The 14,765-nt window shown below is 40.5% G+C and overlaps 1 protein-coding gene across 8 annotated transcripts in view; it reads left to right on the forward strand.

The window, feature by feature from the left end:
* INPP4B (inositol polyphosphate-4-phosphatase type II B) overlaps positions 1 to 14,765 on the forward strand; it is an 855,034-nt gene that overhangs the window by 511,540 nt on the left and 328,729 nt on the right. Inside the window, exon 1 of one of the 8 annotated variants that reach the window (XM_055550393.1) lies at positions 11,929 to 12,005. The exons of the other annotated variants lie outside the window; for them this stretch is intronic. The gene's annotated coding sequence lies outside the window, so the exon portion shown is untranslated. Of the gene's footprint in view, positions 1 to 11,928; positions 12,006 to 14,765 lie in introns of those variants that run through there. 8 annotated transcript variants of the gene reach the window in all.

Consider the following 14,765-nt stretch of genomic DNA (forward strand, 5'->3'; position numbering starts at 1 on the left):
ACACACGATACGCGGTATGCTCCACTAAAGGCAGAGTGTGAGTATGCTGCTGGGATTTGTCTGTTTAGGTTGGTTTGGGCTGGGCAGCTGTGTTCCAGGCCTCTTCAGCCCACTGGTCATATATATTTGATGTGAGTTCTATATGCTCGCTGGATGTTTGGGGTTTTGCTCCGTGACCCTGAGTGGCATTACATCAATGAAATCACCCAGTGGAGAAAAATGACTTAGACTGCCAATAGCTGTTGAACATAATTGCTCTTAGGACTGGAAAGAAATTGATGAAGATGCAATGCATAGAATACTGGAGCCAGAAGGCACTGTAGGAACTATTGAGTGAGAAAAGTGGAACTCGTAGAGCAAAAGGATATGCCCAGAGTCCCCACACTAGTTAATGGTATTCAGTGCAGTTTAAAAATAACCGCTCCATACTATTGCTGCATACTATTAGAAATCAGAGGAAGATCTCAGGTGATGTGATATGATGACCAGTACATCAGGAGTTGTGGATATTCCTTTGCATAATATTTTTCCCTCACAACATGGACATGGATGGCTGAGAAAAGATGATAATCAGATAATCCTCAGTGTACTTGAATATGCATACGTGTATACATGTGTGTGTGTGCACATGCACACATGTGTATCTGTATGTACACAAAAGAGATGGAGAGGAATTTTCTAGGGCAGTGATTCACCCTGTTTGCCATGTGGAAAAAATAAATAGCATGAAGAGAAAAATAATCCCTTTAGACAACTTTTAACCTTCTGAAAGCTCCAGTCCTATAAAACATGGGCCAATCGATGTTCTGGAATCCAGCTAGCCAGATCATTCTCTCATAGTGCAATGGAGATTTCGCCTTTTAACTTAGGCTTTAGGAAAATTAAGGTGAAGAGCCTTGACTTCCCCCTAGAGGCTAGTATTTATACATGCAACTTGAAGAGCACTTCACTGTAGGGAGCCCTGTGGTTCCAGTCTAGACAGTTTTCTAACCAATGTATCAGCGTGCTGTGTATTCATCACTTTTATAAAGGTTAACAGAATGAAGGTAGAATATCCACAGTTGTACCTCATGAGTTAAAGGTTGGAGTCATAGACATTGTTTCTTTGATGATGGACATTAAAAAATAACATTAGATGACTTCTAACCTTTTAACATGTTCTGGGTGGTAGCACATTTGGTTTCTCTGATATGAAGTATCAGGTAATCTTCAAAGTCAAACTGAGTTTGGTGTAGTTATCTGAGTAGTGAAGGGCTTCCCTGGTGGCTTAGACTGTAAAGAATTTGCCTGCAATGCAAGATCTGGGTTTGACTCCTAAGTCGGGAAGATCCCTGGAGAAGGGAATGGCAACCCACTCCAGTATTCTTGCCTGGAGAATTCCACAGACAGAGGAGCCTGGTGGGCCACAGTCCATGGGGTCACAAAGAGTCAGACATGATTGAGGGACTAACACTCAACACCTATCTGAGTCGTGAGCTGGGAAGCGCCACCCTCTATAGGTCATTTGTCACCAGCTAGAGTGCCCAGGGGTCACTGGGCACTTCACTGTGGTGGGATGCCGCCTCACGCAGTAGGCTATGCCAGAAACAGTTAGAGGCTGTCAGTCAGCATTAGTTTCTCGGTGGTAAATCATGGTCACATTGAGGTTATAAAAATGGAGGGGAGGCTGCCTTATCACAGATGTTTAATTAATAGACATTTCTTACTTTGTTCTCCATGAGTGAGGTGTCATAAGCCATCAAATGGGTCCTATCCTATTAAATTAGCAGGTGAATTTGTTAAATTCTTGGTGAGACAGAGGGACATACGACTTGAGAATATTTTCCAGTGTTGAAAAATAGTATCTGTATGCATCTATCTATTTGTACTTTAAGAGTCAAAATGTCATTTGCATATTGTATAGGACATAGATTTTAATGTATAGCGTAGGAACTACAGATGTGGTTGTACTTTTAACTTATTTTTTCCCTGTGTTTCAGCCCTGAGGTTCTAATAAGGGAGGACGAGTGAAAGTTGGTATATTTGCTCTTGAAGCTTCTCTTTTCACTTTGTTGCTGTTGTCGTCTTAATGCTGCCGTTGTGGAAGGAGGCCATCTGGAAAGCATGTCTGGTTCTTTCTTCCGCTTTACTCGGTCTTTGCTGCCAGCACCTCCAGCTGTATGGTAAAGGAATTCCTGTAATTTACCGTAACACAAAGCAACCTTTGGAAACACATCCCCTGAGCAGACAGGAGGAATAAAACACACTATTTGGCCAATAAAAGTAAGGAAGTCCATGTCTAGAAAAGCTTGTTGAATGTCCCACCAGGAAATATTCATTACTTTCATTTTAGAAGCAGCTTCCGAGATCCGTTTTCATATTTATAGAATACCTGGCAGCAAGCAGATGTAATCCTGAAAGCTACATTTTGTTTCGTGGTTTTGCTTTTTAAATTCCACTTTTTAAACTGTATAGGAAAGAATGGGCTCACAAGCATGGCTTTGACATTCTTCAGTGGGCTCTGATGGCATGGATCATGACTGTTTATTACACTACAGGAAGGAGAATACATCTTAACCCAAATTCTCAAAACTATCAGAATGGATTGAAATCAAAGAACTTTGACCTAAAAATTAACTTGGGGCTTTGTCCAAAGATCTGACTTTCAAATAACCCTGCTCATCTGAGCCACCTTAGATATTTTTACCTATGTTTGTTTTAATTGCACGCGTGGGGTACCTAGGAGAAGTACTTTATTCAGTTTACACATAGAAGCAGTTTCTAAGAAAGTAGTGCCAAGATTGGAGTTCAAATCCCAGGTGATCCTTTCCTAGGGTTAAAATGTTACTCTGTAAATGCTTGTGAAATGGTAACAGTAAGGCTTGCTCTAACTGTCCCTGTGGAATTATTGAATTGATCAGGGCTCAGTCAGGAGACAGAAACCACACCAGTTATTTGAACAGAGATATTGAATATAAGTAATTAAGTAGGTATAGTATTTATATCTTTATTTTTTATTGGAGTATAACTGCTTTATAATGTTGTATTAGTTTCTGCTGTACAACGAAGTGACTCAGCTATATGTATACATACACATGTAGTGTTTTTAACAAGGTAAAATTACCACAAAGATGGCAGCTACAAGACATGGCTGTTATCTATAGAGGTGTCGGAACAGCTCCAGCTGTTCAGGCAAGAGTTTGAAATGATTGAGGCTTAGAACCATGGAGGAAAGGACCAGTGGAGCTAAAATTTGTTGATGACCTAGTGATGTTGATGAGCTTAGGCAAAAAATTTTGTAGCCTGAGTGTCACTCTGCAGAGGGCAGGCTAGTGTGGGCATCTCTGAGAGGGCTACCTTCAGGCTGCAGATGTTGGAGACTGCAGACTGGTTTTGGCTTGTGCTACAGCAAGAAACAGCTGGTCCTGGGGCACAGAAGTGTAACTGGGTCCATGCTCTTGAAAGTGTTAGTCACTCAGTCATGTCTGACTTTTTGTGATCCCATGGACTCTAGACCTCCAGGCTCCTCTGTCCATGGGATTCTCCAGGCAAGAATATTGGAGTGGGTTGCCATGTCCTTCTCCAGAGGATCTTCTTGACTCAGGGAGCAAACCCTAATCTGCATTTCAGGCAGAATCTTTACCATGTGAGGTCTTAGGAGCAGCAAGAAGACTACCAGCTCACAGAAAGGAATATGTTTCTTCCTCCACCAGACTTCTTAGACTCCATCTAGTACTCCCTGGTAGAAAAGGCTAACACAGAGCCAGTTGGGAAAGCAGAAGCAGGGTTGTGAGAGTTTCAGCCTCAGCATCACATGGCAGAGTGCAGACAGTGGATTTGAAGCCACGAGTTGGAATCATGGCACAGTTATATGTGCAACAAGTTTAAAAATACTGCTTTGAAAATTAAGGTAAGATGTGGATTATAATTTTAAAAGGTAAAGATGGAATTTTGTAATCATTAATATTTTAGCTGTTTTAGATCTTGAGGAAAAAATAGTTCCTTAGATATTAAATGACCTCTGTGTTGTTCACATATCATACCAACAGCAGGGTACTTCATATTTACACCATTGTGGCCCTCTTATGATTGAGGTTCAACAGCTTATTAATAGTATGCTTATTTGGCTATAATAAAGTACAGTGACTGCAGCCATGAAATTAAAAGACACTTGCTCTTTGGAAGAAAAGCTGTGACAAACCTAGACAGTGTATTAAAAAGCAGAGACATCATTTTGTGACAAAGGTCTGTCTAGTCTAAGCTATGGTTTTTCCAGTAGCCATGTATGAATGTGAGGATTGGACTATAAAGAAGACTGAGCACCAAAAAATTGATACTTGCAAACTGTGGTGCTAGGGATGATTCTTGAGAGTCCCTTGGACAGCAAAGAGATCAAGCCAGTCAATCCTAAAGGAAATCAACCCTGAGTATTCATTGGAAGGACTGATGCTGAAGCTGAAGCTCCAATACTTTGGCCACCTGATGTGAAGAGCTGACTCACTGGAAAAGACCCTGATGCTGGAAAAGACTGAGGGCAGGAGGAGAAGGGGACGGCAGAGGATGAGATGGTTGGATGGCATTGTTGATTCAATGGACATGAGATAAAGCAAGCTCTGGGAGATGGTGATGGACAGGGAAGACTGCACTCCATAGGGTTGCAAAGTGTCAGACATGAGCAACTGAACTGAACTGAAACCCTTAGAGAAAGGCTAAGAGAGTAGGCTGTTCTTTCTTTTTTTTAATTTTTAAACTGTAGTGTAGTTGATTTACAATGTGTGTCAGTTTTTGGTGTACAACAAAATGTTCAGTTATACATATATATGTATTGTTTTTCATATTCTTTTCCATAGTGCTTTTTAATAGGATATAGATTATATTTCCCTGTGCTATACAGTGAGACCTTGTTTTATTTTATATATATAGTAGTTTATATCTGTTAATCCCAAACTCCCAATTTACCCCTTCTCCATCCCTTTTCCCCTTTGTCATTAATGTTTGTTTTCTATGTCTATGAATCTGTTTCTGTTTTGTAAATACATTTGCTTGTACCTATAAGTGATATCCTATAATATTTGTCTGTGTTTAACTTACTTCACTTGGTACGATAATCTCTAGGTCCATCCATGTTTCAGCAAATGGCATTATTTCATTTCTAATAAAGAGTAGTATTCCATTGCTTGTATTTACCACATCTTCTCTATCCATTCATCTGTTGATGGACATTTATGTTGCTTCCCTGTCTTGGCTATAGCAAACAGTGCTGCTATGAACATTCAGTTCAGTTCGGTTGATCAGTCGTGTCTGACTTTTTGCGACCCTATGGACTGCAGCACACCAGGCCTCCCTGTCCATCACCAACTCCTGGAATTAACTCAAACTCATGTCCATTGAGTCGGTGATGCCATCCAACCATCTCATCCTCTGTCGTCCCCTTCTCTTCCTGCCTTCGATCTTTCCCAGGATCAGGGTCTTTTCAGATGAGTCAGTTCTTCGCATCAGGTGGACAGAGTATTGGAGTTTCAGCTTCATCATCAGTCCTTCCAGTGAATATTCAGGACTGATTTCCTTTATGATGGACTGGTTGGATCTCCTTGCAGTCCAAGGGAGTCTCAAGAGTCTTCTCCAACACCACGGTTCAAAAGCATCAATTCTTCAGCACTCAGCTTTCTTTGTAGTCCAGCTCTCACATCCATTCATGACTACTGGAAAAACCATAGCCTTGACTAGATGGACCTTTGTTGGCAAAGTAATGTCTCTGCTTTTTAATATGCTGTATAGTTTGGTCATAACTTTTCTTCCAAGGAGTATTTGAACATTGGGGTGCATATATCTTTTCAAATTAGAGTTTTCTCTGGATATACGCCCAGGAATGGGATTGCAGGATCATATGGTAACTATTTTTCATTTCTTAAGGAACCTTCCTACTATTTTCCATCGTGGCTATACCAATTTGCATTCTCACCAGCAGTGTAGGAGGAGTCCCTTTTCTCCACACAGAGAGTAGGCTGTTCAACAAAACAACTTATCACCCAAGTTCCACAGCCTCACGTCTCACAATAATTTTCTTTCTATGGTTTATTGTATCTAAGCCCATTGGAAATAACTCTGATTATGGTGATAATAGTCTGTTTCCTACAACAGATTTTTTTCATTTTTAGAGTGTATTGAGTATCTTAAAAGAAGAATAACTTTTATTTCTGTATTACATTTAAGAGAATAAACATATTCTGGTTAGATAGTAGTGACCATGGCTTGATTTTTTTGTACAACTTCTCTGACGATGTTGAGTTCAGGAATATTTGAAATTATTCAAGCATAAAATTCTTGGTTTGTTTATTTTTAAACCATAGCTGAAAATAAAGAAGTGATGTGTGAGTCCATGGTGGTGAGGGTAGGGGGATCAAAAATGTGAGTTTTATAAATGACAATTCTTGATATTATATTCAGATAGAGTGATTACTATTTTTCCTTTTTTCTTACAAAATTTTCCACTTCAAAGAGTGTTTTGTGGCTGTATAATAAATCTTTGTAAAATATTTTCATGCATTATTAATACTGAAAAATGGCCTATGTTTTATATTTTCAGTGAAATATAATATTCTTATGCCTTTGCAAGAAGATGGAAAAGCTGATCCAGAAGATTCTCTTTGTGTCTCAATTACTCTTTGGTTTTAAGTTATTTGCTATGGTAGTAGTATGACTTCCTCTCTTAGAGGACCATTTAGTGCTAAGCTACTATAACGAAGTAGATCTTTCTTCCTAAGGACCTAACTTACAAAGACAGTTCAACAGGCAACATGAAAAATAGCATCCCTTTTATGTCATCTTTCTTTTTTCTCCTCCTTTGGAAAGTGATTCACGAATGTTTCTTTTATCCCTGTGTATGAGATGCTCTTATTCTCTGAGGAGAAAATGGAAAAAAAAAAAAAGGTATGTTGAGAAAGAGCTCTTTTCTGTGATGTCAAAGTTTCTGTCGCAATTAATGTCTCATGCTGGCAATGGATCCAAGTTAGTTTATTTTAACTCATTATAAATAAAGGGCTATCGCTGTAACAATCTTGATGACCAGACAGTGTATGTAGCAGTAACTGATAAAGAGCCAAATGTAGTGGAAATTTGGAAGAGAAGCAAAAAATCCAGAGGAGTGTAAAAACACCAGGAAAATAACATCTGCTCTGTGTTCCTCATTGGTGCTGGCAAGGCTGAGCTGTAAACATTAGCTTCCCCAAAGCGGTAGCCTCCAGCTCCCTGCACTGAGCTGGCTGTGAAGTGCATGAATTAACTCTCTCCCCACAGAACAGCCCTTGGGAGGAGGTGTTCACTGAAGTTGACAGAGAAGGCTTTGCTCTGCTCCATCTGTGGCTATAGAACGGAGGACTCTTGCTTCAAATTGTTCACTGAGGATATTTTAAACAATCATCACCCACTTCTGGTTGGCCACCCTGGAGCTATGTTACTTGAGATTAATGTGTTGTCAGACTCGTATTAAGAATGACATTCCTGCCTTTCCTTATATCCCAGACTTGCACTTGTCCATTGTAATGGTGAAAAAAAGAGAATACACAAAAGGCTTTCTACATCCTGAATTTGAGTGTTTCCATGATCATCTGTGTCAAAATAGAATTAGAAGGCAGGGTAGGTGACTGGTACTGGGGCTCCAGAATTAACTGGATTTGGGTCCATAGATGATTGGTGAATGATTATTCCTCAAAAGTAAAATATTCCAGAAGAAAAAGATTCTGCTTAAACGATGTAAAAATGGAAGTAACTGAAAGGAAGATGCTGTCAGTTCAGTCGATCGCTTGTGTCTGACTCTTTGTGACCCCATGGACTGCAACACACCAGGCTTCCCTGTACATCACCAACTCCCTGAGCTTGCTCAAATATATGTCCATGGAGTCAGTGATGCCATCTAACCATCTCATCCTCTGTCGTCCCCTTCTCCTCCTGCCTTCAATCTTTCCCAGCATCAGGGTCTTTTCAAATGAGTCAGCTCTTTGCATCAGGTGGCCAAAGTGTTGGAGCTTCAGCTTCAGCATCAGTTCTCCCAATGAATATTCAGGACTGATTTTCTTTAGGATTGACTGGTTAGATCTCCTTGCAGTCCAAGGGACTCTCAAGAGTCTTCTCCAACACCACAGTTCAAAAGCATCAATTCTTAAGTGCTCAGCTTTCTTTATAGTCCAACTCTCACATCCATACATAACTGCTGGAAAAATAATGGCTTTGACTAGACAGACCTTTGTTGGCAAAGTAATGGTTCTCCTTTTTAATATGCTGTCTAGGTTGGTCATAGTTTTTCTTCCAAGGAGTAAGCATCGTTCAATTTCATGGCTGCAGTCACCATCTGCAGTAATTTTGGAGCCCCCCCAAAATAATGTCTTTCTCTGTTTCCACTGTTTCCCCATCTATTTGCCATGAAGTGATGGGACCAGATGCCATGATCTTTTTATCTGAATGTTGAGTTTTAAGCCAACTTTTTCGCTTTCCTCTTTCACTTTCATCAAGAGGCTCTTTAGTTCCTCTTCACTTTCTGCCGTAAAGATGATGTCATCTGCATATCTGAGGTTGTTGATATTTCTCCTGGCAATCTTGATTCCAGCTTGTGCTTCATCCAGCCCAGTGTTTCTCATGATGTACTCTGCATATAAGTTAAATAAGCAGGGTGACAATATAAGGCCTTGACGTACTCCTTTCCCAATTTGGAACCAGTCTGTTGTTGCATGAACGGTTTTAACTGTTGCTTCCTGACCTGAATACAGATTTCTCAAGAGGCAGGTCAGGTGGTCTGGTGTTCTCAACTCTTGAAGAATCTTCTACAGTTTATTGTGATCCACACAGTCAAAGACTTTGGTGTAGTCAGTTAAGCAGAAGTAGATATTCTCCTGGAATTCTCTTGCTTTTTCGATGATCCAATGGATCAGGCAATTTGATCTCTGGTTCCTCTGCCTTGTCTAAATCCAGCTTCAACATCTGGAGGTTCACAGTTCACATACTGTTGAAGCCTGACTTGGAGAATCTTGAGCATTAATTTGCTGACCTGTGAGATGAGGGCAATTGTGTGGTAGTTTGAACATTCTTTGGCATTGCCTTTCTTTGGGATTGGGATGAAAACTGACCTTTTCCAATCCTGTGGCCACTGCTGAGTTTTCTAAATTTGCTGGCAAACTGAGGGCAGCACTTTCACACATCATCTTTTAGGATTTGAAATAGCTCCACTGGAATTCCATCACCTCCACTAGCCTTGTTCGTAGTGATGCCTCATTAGGCGCACTTGACTTCGCATTCCAGGATGTCTGGCTCTAGGTGAGTGATCACACCATCATGGTTATCTGGGTCATGAAGATCTTTTTTGTATAGTTCTTCTGTGTATTCTTGCCACCTCTTCTTAATATCTTCTGCTTCTGTTAGGTCATACCATTTCTGTCCTTTATTGTGCCCATCTTTGCATGAAATAGTCCTTGGTATCTTGAATTTTCTTAAAGAGATCTCTAGTCTTTCCCATTCTGTTGTTTTCCTCTGTTTCTTTGCATTAATCACTGAGGAAGGCTTTCTTATCTCTCCTTGCTATTCTTTGAAACTCTGCATTCAGATGGATATATCTTTCTTTTTCTCCTTTGCCTTTTGCTTCTCTTCTTTTCCCTGGTTGGGTTTCCCTGTTGGCTCAGATGGTAAAGCATCTGCCTGCAATGCGGGAGACCCAGGTTTGATCTCTGCGTTGGGGAAATCCCCTGGAGAAGGAAATGGCAACCCACTCCAGTACTCTTGCCTGGAAAATCCTATGGACAGAGGACCCTGGTAGACTACAGTCCATGGGGTTGCAAGGAGTCAGACTGGACTGAATGACTTCACTTATTTTTCTTTCTTTTCTTTTTTCTCTTCTTTTCTCAGCTGTTTGTAAGGCCTCCTGAGACAACCATTTTGCCTTTTTGCATTTCTTTTTCTTGGGGATGGTCATGATCCCTGCCTCTTGTACAGTGTTAGGAACCTCTGTCCATAGTTTTTCAGGCACTCTTCTTTCAGATCTAATCCCATGCGTCCATTTCTCACTTCCACTGTATAATCGTAAAGGATTTGATTTAGGTCATACCTGAATGGTCTAGTGGTTTTCCCTACTTTCTTTAATTTACGTCTGAATTTGGTAATAAGGGGTTCATGATCTGAGCCACAGTCAGCTCCCAGTCTTGTTTTTGCTGACTGTATAGAGCTTTTCCATCTTTGGCTGCAAAGAATATAATTAATCTGATTTCTGTATTGACTGTCTGGTGATGTCCATGTGTAGAGTCTTCTCTTGTGTTTTTGGAAGAGGGTGTTTGCTATGACCAGTGCATTCTCTTGACAAAACTCTCTTAGCCTTTACCCTGCTTCATTTTGTACTCCAAGGCCAAATTTACCTGTTACCCCAGGTATCTCTTGACTGCCTACTCTTGCATTCCAGTCCTCTATGATGAAAAGGACATCTTTTTGGGGTGTTAGTTTTAGAAGGTCTTGTAGGTCTTCATAGAACTGTTCAACTTCAGCTTCCTCAGCATTACTGATCTGGGCATAGACTTGGATTACTGTGATATTGAATGGTTTGCCTTGGAAATGGACAGAGATCATTGTTGTTTTTCAAATTGCACCCAATTGCATTTTGGACTCTTTTGTTGACTCAGGGCTACTCCATTTCTTCTAAGGTATTCTTGCCCACAGTAGTAGATATAATGGTCACCTGAATTAAATTCGCCCATTCCAGTCTATTTTAGTTCACTGATTCCTAAAATGTCAATGTTCAGTCTTGCCATCTCCTGTTTGACAACTTCCAATTTAACTTGATTCATGGAGCTAACATTCCAGGTTCCTATGCAATATTGTTCTTTACAGAATCGGACTTTATTTCCATACCAGTCACATCCACAACTGGACATTGTTTTCACTTTGGCTCCATCTCTTCATTCTTTCTGGAATTATTTTTCCACTCTTCTTTTTGCAGGTGCAGTGTTGGGATGAGAGTCTTTGCAGTGCCCCCTCCTCACATCTAAAACCCTTGCCCCGTCCCACCCCTATTCATAAGAAGGTCTTCAAGATGAAAGGGTGTTATTCATGAGATGGACCTCACAGTTCACCTTATTGATGTACACTTTGTCCAAATGTGTGGACATGTGTGTATGTGCTCAGCGCTCAGTTGTGTCTGACTCCCTGTGACCTTATGGACTGTTGCCCACCAGGCTCCTCTCTCCATAGGATTTTTCAGGCAAATTTTCTCCTTCAGGGGATCTTCCCCACCCAGGAATTGAACCCACATCTCCTCCACTGGCAGACAGGTTCTTTACCACCGAGTCACATTGGTATATACACAGCCACGTAATGAAGCTGTGATTCTGTTTGATAATCATACAATAGAGTTTATAGATGGTCTGCTTGAGATGTAATGTCATGTTTTGGACAATTATAGTTTCCTGATTCTTCCTTTCTTTCTCCTCACAGTTTAGGAAATTGCTGTGATTTAGGATGGGAATATTTAACTTCTGGGTGCAAGTGTGGTGACCCTTGCTACCCTTGAGAGGAGACTGTCCCCTTTTTCTGAACCACTTCTGCTCTTATACATGTACCTAGATCTCGAAAAGAAATATATTCTCCTAGTGCAGTCTCCCCATCTCATAAATGCCTTCCTACTTCATTTTTAGTCTTTTATATTCTGATATCAGAGAGGTCTCAGGAGAAATGTCACATGGAAATGATTTGTTCAGATATTTTAATTAATGACTGACTTTTAATAATGTTTTTTATTGAATTTTAATTTTTTCATTTTGATTTTTCCACTTGGAAAATTAAACAAAAATATTGGCATCATTGCTAATTTAGCTGGGAGTGAGTAAATTAATTTCACTGTGAATTTTTTTGAGCCCTGAGGCTGGTGCTCAGACCAGTATTGACTTGGCATGCCCCAACCTGCCTTTTGTGTTTCAGCCTTGATGCAATACTGCTAGTGCTTCATAACGATGAGGACTCTACTTCCCCTCTGACCACTGGCCAAAAATAGTCAGGTAATTGCAGTGCATTTAGCACTTCTGAAAAACTAATACACACTAGTCCTGAATCGCTAAGACTCCCTGTGTTATCCCTGTTAAGCTGCTAGGTAAGGAATATTTGTCCTGGTGGCTGACACAAGGTAAATATTCAACAGATATTTGTTGAATATCTTTGGAAAGTTGAAATTAAAGTGACATCAATCATTTCATTTAAATTTAAGCACCCATTTACTTAATTTGAAAAATGTGTTATTTACCATATGCCCTCACAATGGAATGGCATTAAACATAATGAAATCAAAAGTCATTACTCATTTTTTTCCTCCTATTTTAAAGATCTAGGCATTTCTAGACCACACATTGGATTGCAGAGAGGTTGCTTCAACATTCTTAGAAGGGAGGACTGGGGCCGTAGCTCCACCAAGAGAAATGAAGAGTTAAAGCAGCTACAGAGAGCATTTAAGCTTGGTGCGTGTGTGTGCTGAGTTGCTTCAGTCGTGTCTGACTCTTTTCGACCCCATGGACTGTAGCCTGCCAGACTGCTCTGTCCATTGGATTCCCAAGGCAAGAATACTGGAGTGGGTTGTCATGCCCTCCTCCAACCTTTTATGTCATTTCAAGTGGGGAGGATGGAGAAGGAAATGGCAACCCACTCCAGTGTTCTTGCCTGGAGAATCCCAGGGACGAGGGAGACTGGTGGGCTGCCGTCTATGGGGTTGCACAGAGTCGGACACGACTGAAGTGACTTAGCAGCAAGTGGGGAGGAACTTTGCAGAACTTGCTTTGCCTCTCAGAATGTCATTATTCAGCACTTTTATACTAATGCTACTCAATATTGCAACTGTAAAGTTAAAAAGTATTGAGTCCAGTTTAAACCAAATATTTCAATAATGTAGATAGTGTTGGCTTGAATTATTTAATATTTGTCTTAATTTGGTATTTTTTGCTGAGTTTCTAGGACCATAATTCCATTTTGGGAAATTCATTTTGCTAAAAATCTCCCAAGCTCTCTGTTTTATTTGTTAATATTATTTACTGGCTTTTTTTTTTTTTTTTTTTAAATACTATTGAGTCCTTTTCTGTTCTTGACCTTTTTTACACTATTTTGTTATCATTTTTCATCCAAATATCTCTTACTTCTTTTGTTTATTTGGTTGGGAGTTTGGTTTATGAAAGAGACTTTTATCATTTTCCACTTCATTAATATGTCACTTTTCTTTCTAGTCTCATTTTGGCTTCTTGTCTCATGCTATTTAATGTTTGAGGATATTTGCCTTTTGGATTCTTTCTGTAAGCCTTCTCGTTTCCAGAGTCTCTTTAAATTATGGAATAATAGAGGGCAAGAGACTAAAGGAAAAAAAGTGAAATGAAATAAAGCTAATGACCAATTTATCTTGGAGTTCTAATGCTTGGATTTACTTGGGAAGCCCACAGGGCAGATCTACCTTCTCTTCTTGGAAAGGAACAAGGGTGTGTTATTTATGTTTTAGTTCATAAATTCCTAAGCTGTAGAGACAGCTTATTTAAATTACATACCCGGCTCAGCACTATAGAAGGTGATGATAACATTGTCAGATAAATTAAAGCTACTGCTATTAATGCCGTTCTACAGGCCTATTTCCTCCTTGTTGTGACTGTATCTGCATGACTCAATTGGAACTGTGTGTTTGCATTAGCAAACTGAGATGGGCAGCTGAGATGAAAACCACTTAGCCCAAACTGCCCATAGTCACATAAAAGAAAACGAAAGATCTAGAAGTCATTTATCCAAAGGTTCCCTGCCTAAGCTGCTTCCCAGGTGCCTCCATGGTAAAGAATCCACCTACCAATGTAGAAGACGCAGAAGTAGGCTTGATCCCTGGGTCAGGAAGACACCCTGGAGGAGAAAATGGTAGCCCACTCCAGTATTCTTGCCTGGAGAATTCCATGGACAGAGGAGCCTGGTGGGTTACAGTCCATGGGGTCGCAGAGTCTGACACGACTGAGTGACTGAACATGCACACATCCCTTCCTAAACTAGGTATACACTAAGAAGGTGAACTGTTAGCAATTGTACTGTCACACAAGTGTATGTTCCTCGGTTCTTTGTCTCGTCACAACAAAGATCTGGAGCAACGGACATTAACGCCCTCGGCGCACCACAGCTCTCAGGTCTTGGACAAACCGTGCTACAGCTCTTAGGCAAATCAGTGTTACAGCTCCATTTTATTTAGAAGATAGCAAGAGAATCCAAGACTCAAAGAGAAGAGAGTGGAGGAGTGCGTGGGGAGGGGGGGGAGAGAGAGAGAGAGAGAGCGCGCGCACACACACGGGAGAGAGAAAGAGAGTGAGAGTGAGTGAGCGAGAGAGCGCGCGCACACGTGGGAGAGAGAGTCCGTGAGAAAGGGCTTTGGCTCCTCCTTTTATGTTTTTTCCTCCACCTGGGCCTGCCCTATGCAAATTGGGCTTAGCCAGGAGTGCTGTTTGTTATGTTTGTTCTGCCTTAAGTCTTCACTCTGGTCCTCGGACCTTCCTTTGACCTTCCTTGTCTTTTAGCCACCGCCATTTTGGACTCCTTTTCCCTATTCTACCTACCTATTCTACCAGTAGGGAAAATGGACAACTGTAAGCTCTAAATCTATGGCAACATAAGCCCTCTATTTCCTTTGATTATTCTGGTTCTTTTGGTCATTGTTAAATCAAACATGTATTACTGTGACTCTGTTTTCTTTTGAAGACCACCAGAAGTTACGGAGCCTGGACAATTTAAGCCTGACTTGAATTAAATGAATGAAA

This window comes from Bubalus kerabau, chromosome 16 (assembly GCF_029407905.1).
Source record: "Bubalus kerabau isolate K-KA32 ecotype Philippines breed swamp buffalo chromosome 16, PCC_UOA_SB_1v2, whole genome shotgun sequence".
Lineage (NCBI taxonomy): Eukaryota > Metazoa > Chordata > Mammalia > Artiodactyla > Bovidae > Bubalus > Bubalus kerabau.